Source organism: Eucalyptus grandis, chromosome 6, assembly GCF_016545825.1.
Source record: "Eucalyptus grandis isolate ANBG69807.140 chromosome 6, ASM1654582v1, whole genome shotgun sequence".
NCBI lineage: Eukaryota > Viridiplantae > Streptophyta > Magnoliopsida > Myrtales > Myrtaceae > Eucalyptus > Eucalyptus grandis.
The window spans coordinates 18,370,369-18,379,285 of record NC_052617.1 but is presented as its reverse complement, the minus strand read 5'-3'; positions in this window follow the sequence as shown (position 1 = coordinate 18,379,285).

The following is an 8,917-nucleotide window of genomic DNA, read 5'->3' as shown; positions in this document are numbered from 1 at the left end:
GTTCTTTGGTTTCACGAGGCAGTTCTTGGTTTGAATGAAACATGTCCTTTACTTCTATTATCTTCTTGTTAATCGGAAAGCTCAGATCTAGTTTTCTTTCCTTCTCAGATCAGAGTTCAGTCGTGGTAATACTTTACGGGGCCAAGTTCGATATGGAGTGTCTTGGATCTTTCTTGCTGCATATGCATACACATCAATTCCTAATTTGTCTTCCACTTCTGTTATCTTCTAGTTAAGGTGGAACGATCAGATATGTTCTCTTTCCTTATGCAGATCAGAGTTTGGTGGAGGCAATAGTTTACCTTTTCAATTTCGATATGTAGTGTCTGTGATCAGTATTGGTTTGTTCTTTGCTGCATAAGCATCGATTCGTAGGGCAAGCTCTTCTTTCAGAGTTCTTTCTTGTCTGGAAAGGTCCACACAAGTTCAAGCTTGTTTCTCTCCCCATTATTCTGTAAGACTCCTGATGTGGACTTTCAACTGCATAACTCACGACTTAATGCTTCTGGTTCTGATTTTCCAGTGTTCTTTCCCCTTATGAACAAAAATTTTAGTGGGGGTGAATAAAAATGAAATTTTGAAGTTCCCTTGCCATTGATCAACGGATCTCTGCTACCTTTCACCGGGTTTAAGATAATGGTGAATTCAATCTGGTGAAGATGGTCGGTGAGACTGAGGTTTTATCTGGTTCTGATCACGATCCACCATCATTAAGTTGGGCAATGTGGAAACAAATTGCTTTTTATATGGAAATGGTATCATTTTGGATTTTACAGCTATGGAATTTGATTGAGACGGAGAAAATGTGTTAATTGCAGGAGTCTTTCAATTATTTCATAGTTATTGTAGGGATATTACTCGCCTTGTGGCTGGATTATTAGCATTTGGTGCACTCCCTTGCTGGTAATTTCACTTGAGTTCTGAAGTAGTCTCTGATCACATCTTCACGGCGGTGATGGACTGAAATTTTGAAGATTTCTAGGCATTTGTAGTTTTAATTTAAGTTTATCTTCTGTTGATTATCTTCAGGGAGCAGTGAGAAATTTTTTTTGGAGTTCTGGTTGAAGTTTTGCTGGGTTTGAGAATTGGCGATCTATTGCGTTCTTTTGTAGGGCTGAGTTGATTGTTTGAAATTGGACAAATAGCTGCTTTGTGGATTCTAGGCAGTTATTGGTTTGAATGAAGTTTGTTTGCCGCTTCTGCTTTTTTCCATTTATGGTGAGACGATTAGGGCCTAGCTCTCTTTCCTTTGATGCAAGCCTCTTCTGGTCTGAAGTGGGCTGTCTTCAGTCAATAATGGTTCTTTCTACATTTCATTTAACAAGCTCTTCTTTCTTTGAGCTTCTATTGGCTTTTGTTGTTTTTGGAAAATGGATATTCATTGACTATCTTCCATTCTAGGGATTGTTTATAAGTCTGGAAAGCTTGAGATCCACAAAGTTCTGGCTTGTTTCTATTTGTCCTTGCAATGCATGCTGGAATCACTAAATTGATTGCTGGTAAATCATGGAGATATTGCAAGTGCAATTTATTTGTCTTGCCATTTTTATTCCTTTGGAGTTCAGAGTTTGGCTGATTTGTGATCTGTGATGGTTCTTTCTTTGCAAGGCTTACGTGCCACAACGGATCACTATCCAATCCAGATCTGCTTACCAGTGTCTCCTTCCTAGAAATAGCCCTCCCTTGGGCCCTCATCCTTCAGTCTCATGTCGCGTCTATGATTGTGCATAGGTTCCTTTCTCAGTTGACAGCCTCTGCGAAGTACTCTTAAGAGGAGACATCATTCCCTAAATACTCTTGAACCTTCTTCTTTTCTTTTTCCTTCTTGATTAATTGTTAAATCGTCTGATTTGTTTGCTATTTTTCCGAAGGTTACTCTCACCTCTCTGGGAGTCTGCCATGTTATCGGTATTGTTAGGGTTTGCGCTCCTCTAATTGGTGATTGATTCATCATTGATTGATCTTTCCGTTTAATTGCATTATGAGCCGATCCTAATATTCACTATTCTGTGAATTGGCAGTGGCTTCTTTCTTCTTGGAATGATCATGTTTGTCTGAGGACCATGAGCACAATGCTACTGATCAGTTGGTTACATAGAACAAGACATTTGGGCTTTTTGGAGGACAAATGATCTAATCTTGCACTGTTTAGTTGAGCTGATGATGTAGTAGTTTTAGTCTTTAGGACAAGTGATGCACTGAAATTTTGACAACCTTCAATGCTTCTTTTACAGGATGTGACAGTTGGTGATCTGTTGCGCTCTCTGTGGGGCTGAGGTTATAATTGTTTGGAATTGGACGAGCTCCTCCTTGGACTTTAGGCAGTCATTGGTTTGAATGGAACTTGTCCTTCACTTCTTTTATTTTTAGTTTATCCTAAAGATCAGATCTAGTTCTCTTCCTTCTGCAGATCAAAGTTTGGTCGAGGCAGTACTTTACGTGGCCAAGTTCGATATGGAGTCTCTGCGATCAATGACGTGTTCTTCCTTTCTGCATAAGCATCAATTCCTAATTTTTCTTCCACTTCCGTTATCTTCTAGTTAAGGAGGAATGATAAGATGTTCTCTTTCCTTTGCAGGTCAGAGTTTGGTCAGGGCAATAGTTTGCCTCATCAAGTTTATGGAGTGTCTTGGATCCGTAATCGTTCTTTATTTTTGCATAAGCATCATCAATTCATAGGACAAGCTGTTCTTTCAGAGTTCTTTCTTGTCTGGAAAGGTTCACACAAGTTAAGCTCGTTTCCCTTCCCTTATTTGTGTGCTGCGATCACTAATTGGGTCTCCGGTAAATCGTGGAGATTGCATATGTAAGATGTATACGTCATGCTCTTCTTCCCTATCGTGGGACTGGCTCCAGGAATTGCCTACTTAGCTTCACCTTTCTTTTTACGGCTTCTGTGTGTTCTTTTGGTTTAGAACAAGAGGTCATAGTGTCCTCTTTACGTGCGAGAGGTTGTTTGAGTTGGTTGGACTTTGTCAATGGCCACTGGTTATCGGGACTGAATGCTTATTGCTGACGGAATTGCTTTTACTTGGTGCATACTGGTATCTTCTTATTTGGAATGGCATACTTCAGATATCTATTATGATTCGCATACTTAATCTTTGTTATTTTGTTTCTTTATTTCAATGGTTGCTGAGCCAATTACTTTCTCAGTCTTATTTCTGAAGCATCTGGCTTGTTGCAGAAGCTTAATTTCTCGTGCTCCCGTTGCCTATTTGTGACTTTGCCATGGTCGTGGACATCATTAGGGTTTACTCTTCTCCTTTGACCATTTATTAATTGATTGGTTGGTCGGTCTATTTAGTTGTTTGATGAGCAGATTCTGGATCTATTATCTAGTTGATTGGAAGCAACTTCTTCTCTGATGGACCAATCTCTACTTCCAAGGATGTCATGTAAGGAACAGTAAATATGATTAGTTTGGTCAATTGTTCCATAGAATAAAGCATTCGATCTTTTCTTGGGATTGACGATTCTTTGGCAATATAATGTTGGGTTGGTGGACAAGGAGTACTGGGTGTTGAACTGAAACTTCTAATAATTTATTGCATGGACACTTATGTTTCTTTTCTAAAATTTATTCTTTCATTATTGATCTTTGGTTAGTAGCAAGAATCAAGATGATAATCGTCTATTCCTAATTGCTTTAGGTTGAAGGTTTGCTGAATTTGAGAAGTGCTGATCCTTTGCCTTTTTTGCAAGGCTGAGAGGATGAATTGTGGAGACCAGGTTTTGTTTGAAATGGGATAATCTTTCATTTATTGCATTCTGGACAGTAAATGGTTCCATTAGTGTTGACCCAATCATCATCATCATCATCATCATAATAATAATATTAAAGCAAGAGGATCACCATTAAGTTCTCTTTCTTTTATGGTCAGAAATTGGTTAAAGCAAAGACATTTTCCTTAATGAAATAATTCTTCATGTTATTTATCACTGACTTTTTCCTTTTCAGCGTACTTTGTTGCACACTCACTTGGAAATACGTTTCTTGCATATGCAATTCTGTTGACTTGGTGTGTATGTTTGCTTGAAGTTTGTGTCTATGTTAAATTAGTATATTTGAAGAATTTCTCTCATATTTACTTTGTGTTTATATCAGATAGATTGATGTCATCTAGATGGTAATTTCTTACGCTGAGTTAGTATTTTGGTGTTACTTATTGCTCTTTTTCTCTATGTTATTTGGTACTTGCAGGATAAGTTCTTTTCCAAAAAAAAAAAATTTTTTTCACACTTCTTTTTTGTGGTAACATTTTCCTTTTGCCAAAACTTTTCCAAATGTTATAACATCTAGTGTTTTCACTTATAAAGCGATGTTGTGGATGGCTCATCAATAGATTTATCTTTCCATTAAATTGTTTAAAAAGATGATTTTGGATTTCGCGGTGGATTGGCAGTTGCATCTTTCCTCATGGAACGCGATCTCTTTGTTGGAGCATGTCGTCTAACGATGATAAATACACAGAAGCTGGTCAGTTTACATAATATAAGGTGTTTGGGCTTCTTGGAGGAGTGGTGATCTATTATGCTGTCTTTGTTTTGAACTCGAAGTATCTTTGTTGACATCTTCAGCATGGGCAATGGACTGAAATTTTGAAGATTTCTAGGCTTTTTGTTGTTTTAATTTTAGTTTGTCTTCAGTTGATTATATTCAGGGAGCAGTGAGATAATTATTGTCGAGTTCTAATTCTTCTAGAGGTTGAAGTTTTACCAGGTTTGAGGAGTGATCATCTATTGCATTCTTCTGTGGGGCTGATTGACGATTGTTTGAGATTGGACAAGCAGCAGCTTGGTGGATTCTAGGCAGTATTGAAATTTTGAAGATTTGTAGGCTTTTTGTAGTTTTCATTTAAGTTTGTCTTTAGTTGATTCACTTTAGGGAGCAGTCAGATAATTATTGGCAAGTTCTAATTCTTCTACAGGTTGAAGCTTTGCCGGGTTTGAGAAGTGGTGATCTATTGCGTTCTTCTGTGGGGCTGACTTGATGATTGCTTGAAATTGGATGAGCAGTCACTTAGTGGATTCTAGGCTGATCTGAATGAAGTTTGTTCTCTGCTTCTGCTTTTTCTTGGTTTTGGTGAGATGATTAGGGCCTAGTTCTCTCTCCTTTGATGCAAACCTCTTGTGGTTTGATGTGGGCTTTCTTCAGTCTGTGATGGTTCTTTCTAGCTCCATAATCTTTATCTCATTTAACAAGATCTTCTTCCTTTAGAGATTCTATTGGCTTTTCTTGTTCTTGGAAGATGAATAATCATTGACTACCCTCCATTTTAGGATCGTTTGTGAGTCTGCAAAGCTTGAGGTCTACTAAGTGCTGGCTTGTTTCTCCTCATTCTTGTAATGCATGTTGCAATCACAAAATTGACTGGTAAATCATACAGTTATTGCATGTTATCTGTCTTGCTTCCCCCCAACCCCCAAAAAAAAACAACCAGCACGAATGCTAGCTTCACACAATTCCCAGGGCTTTCATTCTATATGATTGATGTGTTTTCTTTTGGTACAGAACCTTTGGTGGAACTTTTTCATTTACGCTCCTCCTTTGATTTGATTGATGGATTGATCCATCCTTCTGTTGTTTAACAGGCTTTTTCTAGATTTTTATAATCCAGTGGATTGGGAGTAGATTTTTCTCACGGAGCGATCTCTTTGATTGAGGATGTTGTCTAAGGAATGGTACATATGATGAGATTGGTCAATTATCACTTAGAATAACCGAGCTTTTCTTGAGTTCAACGTTCTCTTCACGTTTATCTTTGGTTGGGTTGGTGGATGGGCAGTGTCCTTGATTATCTTTAGGACCAGGTCAAGAACTGAAATTTCGATGGACTCCTATGGCGTAGGTGTTTTGCCAGATTCTAGAAGTGATGATCTATCGCCTTTTCTCTGTGGCTGAGTTGATGAATTGCGGTGTCTGGGCTTTGTTCCAAATTGGATAGGCTCCCACTTCTTGGATTTTGGTTCTTTTGATGTCCTCACTCTCCATTTGTATTTATATGGATCAATCCCTAATCAATTGATATTTTGGCCATGCTTTAATGACAGGGTGTGCGAGAAGTAGCTTGACTATGATGCAAACCTCTTCTGGTTGCAGAAACTCCCTGTTGCTGAGATCCTTGAGGGTTTCACCTGGCCTCTTTGGGGCGATGCCTGTGGTCATTGGAATTGTCTTATTGATCGACTGATCGGTCTTTGCATTATTGTTTTTACCAGCTTATTCTGGATTCTCATTATTCGGTACTTTAGTGTGGCTTATTTCCTCTTGGATCATGTCTCTTTCATCCGAGGATGGTCGTTATGGGAAGTGTTTGTTTTAGCTCCTCCTCTGATCCTTAATCACTCTATGGACTGACTTCTATACAATTGTTTTATGAGCAGCTCCTAGATTTTGTTATTTGGTGAATTCACAGTGGATTCTTTCCCCTTAGAGTGAACTGGTTGTCTGGGGGATGTCAAGGACGATGAATACTATGACACTGGTCAGTTTGTTTCATAAAACACGGATGTTTGGGCTTTTTGGAGGACTGATGATCCTTTTTCTGTCTTTTCTTTGGTTGAGACAATCGATTATTAGTCTTTAATGTCACATCTAAGACTGGGGGATAGACTCAAATTTACTGGTTTTGATGGGAATTTGTTCTTCAGTTTTTATCTTTGGGAGTTCTCTCACAAGTTGGAGTCTTGCCAGACTTGACATGTGGTGATCTGCTGCGAGCTGATGATTGTCTGAAATTGGATAAGTTCTATGGTTTCACGAGGCAATTGTCGATTTGCATGAAATTTGTTCTCCAGTCCCATAATTTTCGAATTAATGCAAAAACCGATTCTGATTCCTTGGCAGTGGTCGATGTATGATCTTTGATGGTTCTTTCTTTGCATGGTGTACTTGCCCCAACTGTTTATTATTTAATCTAGATCTGCTTTGTCTTAATTTTATTGACGTTCGAAAGCTGGTCTCTCCCTCCTAGAAGTAGTCTGTCCTTTGTGTCCTCATACTTCTGTCTCATCGGGCATTTATGAGCATTAAGTCGGTCTGGTTCTGTATATGCAATTTTATTTTCTGAAGGTTACTCCTCATCCCTCCGCACTCTGCCGTGTTGTGGGCATCGCTAGGGTTTGCACTCCTCTGATTTGATTGATTGATCTTTCTAAGTTTAAATGTATTATGAGCTGATTCTGGTATTCACTATTCTGTGAATTGGCAGTGGCTTCTTTCTTCTAGGAGTGATCATTTTGTTTGTAAGGATGTTGTAGGGCAATAAAAACAATGCAAGTGGTCAGTTGGTTGCATAGAATACACATTTGGGCTTTTTGGAGGACTAATGGAACTGATTCCAGGCATTACCTAGTTTGCTTCGCCTTTCTTTTCACACGACTTCTGTGTTTTCTTTTGATACAGAGCAAGAGATCATTTTCTGTTCTATCCATGCCGGTGGTTCTTTGAGTTGTTGGCCTCAGTCAATGGCCATATAGATGTCTAAATTGTAGGTTTTCTTTGGTTATTGGGACTTTGAAGGTTTATCGCTGACAGAATCGGTTTTACTTCAGGACATACCGGTAATATCTTATCTTGAAATGATGTACATCATATATCTATCACAATTTGCATTCTTAATCTTTCTTATTTTGTTTCTATTTGTTAATGGATGATGATACCTGATATTAGTTGTTATTTGGCATATTAGAGCCTACTTTTTCTTCAGGATTGGATGGAGAAGTTTTGATTTGCATGTCTTACCTTTTTCTTTGATGGAACTATCCTGAATGTTATTTATCATGGACTTTTTCAGGTTCAACGTACTTCGTCGCGCATTCATTGGGAAATACGTCTCTTGCATATGCATTTGTTTTGACTTGGAGTGTATGTTTGCTTGAATATTGTCTAAATAGATGTTAAATTTGGTTTATTTGAAGAATATTTTGTCAGGTTTCCTCTGTTAATATTTGATGAGATTGATGTTGTCTGGATGGTAATTTCTTATGCTGAGATGTTATTTTCATGCGACCTATTGCCTCTTTTTTCTCTATATTATCTGAAACTTGCAGGATATGTTCTTTTCCAAAAAAAATATTTGTTTTTCACACTGTTTTTTGCGGTAACATTTACCTTTTGCCAAAACTTTCCCTAAGGTATAGTATGTTATGTTTCACTTGAATAGCAATGTTGTTGGATGGTTCATCACTAGATTGATCTTTCCATATAATCGTTTATCAAGATTGGTATGCATTTTAGTGAACTGGCGGTTGCATCTTTCCTCTTGGAGTGATCTCTTCATTTGAGCATGTTGTCTAATGATGATAGATACATAGAAGCTGGTCAGTTTTCATAGAATAAGGTACTTGGGCTTCTTGGAGGAGTTGTGATATTATGCAGTCTTTGTTTGCTTGAGTTCTGAAGTAGTAGTCTCTGATCACATCTTCAGGACAGGTGATGGACTAAAACTTTGAAGATTTCTAGGCATTTTGTAGTTTTGATTTAAGTTTGTCTTCAGTTGATTATCTGCAATGTGAGATTTTAGATGGAGAAATTGTTGTTCTCATTCATATTTTCTGGTGCTTTACAATGTTGTATTTATAGGCTAATACACAGATAAATCCTAGCAAACAAAAATAAAGGAAAGAAAGCCTAAAAAAGGAGAAAAGCTAAAATCCCACGATTTGTGGGTTAACAGCTATAATCCCATGATTTGTGGGATTTAATCAGAATCAAATCAGAATCAAAAACCTCCTAAAAAATCCTATGTATTTACAGCCATATAATCTGTCTATTTACAGCTCAACATGCAGGGTGCAATGAGCTAATCATTATCAAGTTCTAAAGACTCTACATGTTGAAGTTTTGCAGGGTTTGAGAAGTGTTCTACTGCGTTCTTCTGTAGGGTTGAGTTGACAATCATTTGAAATCAGA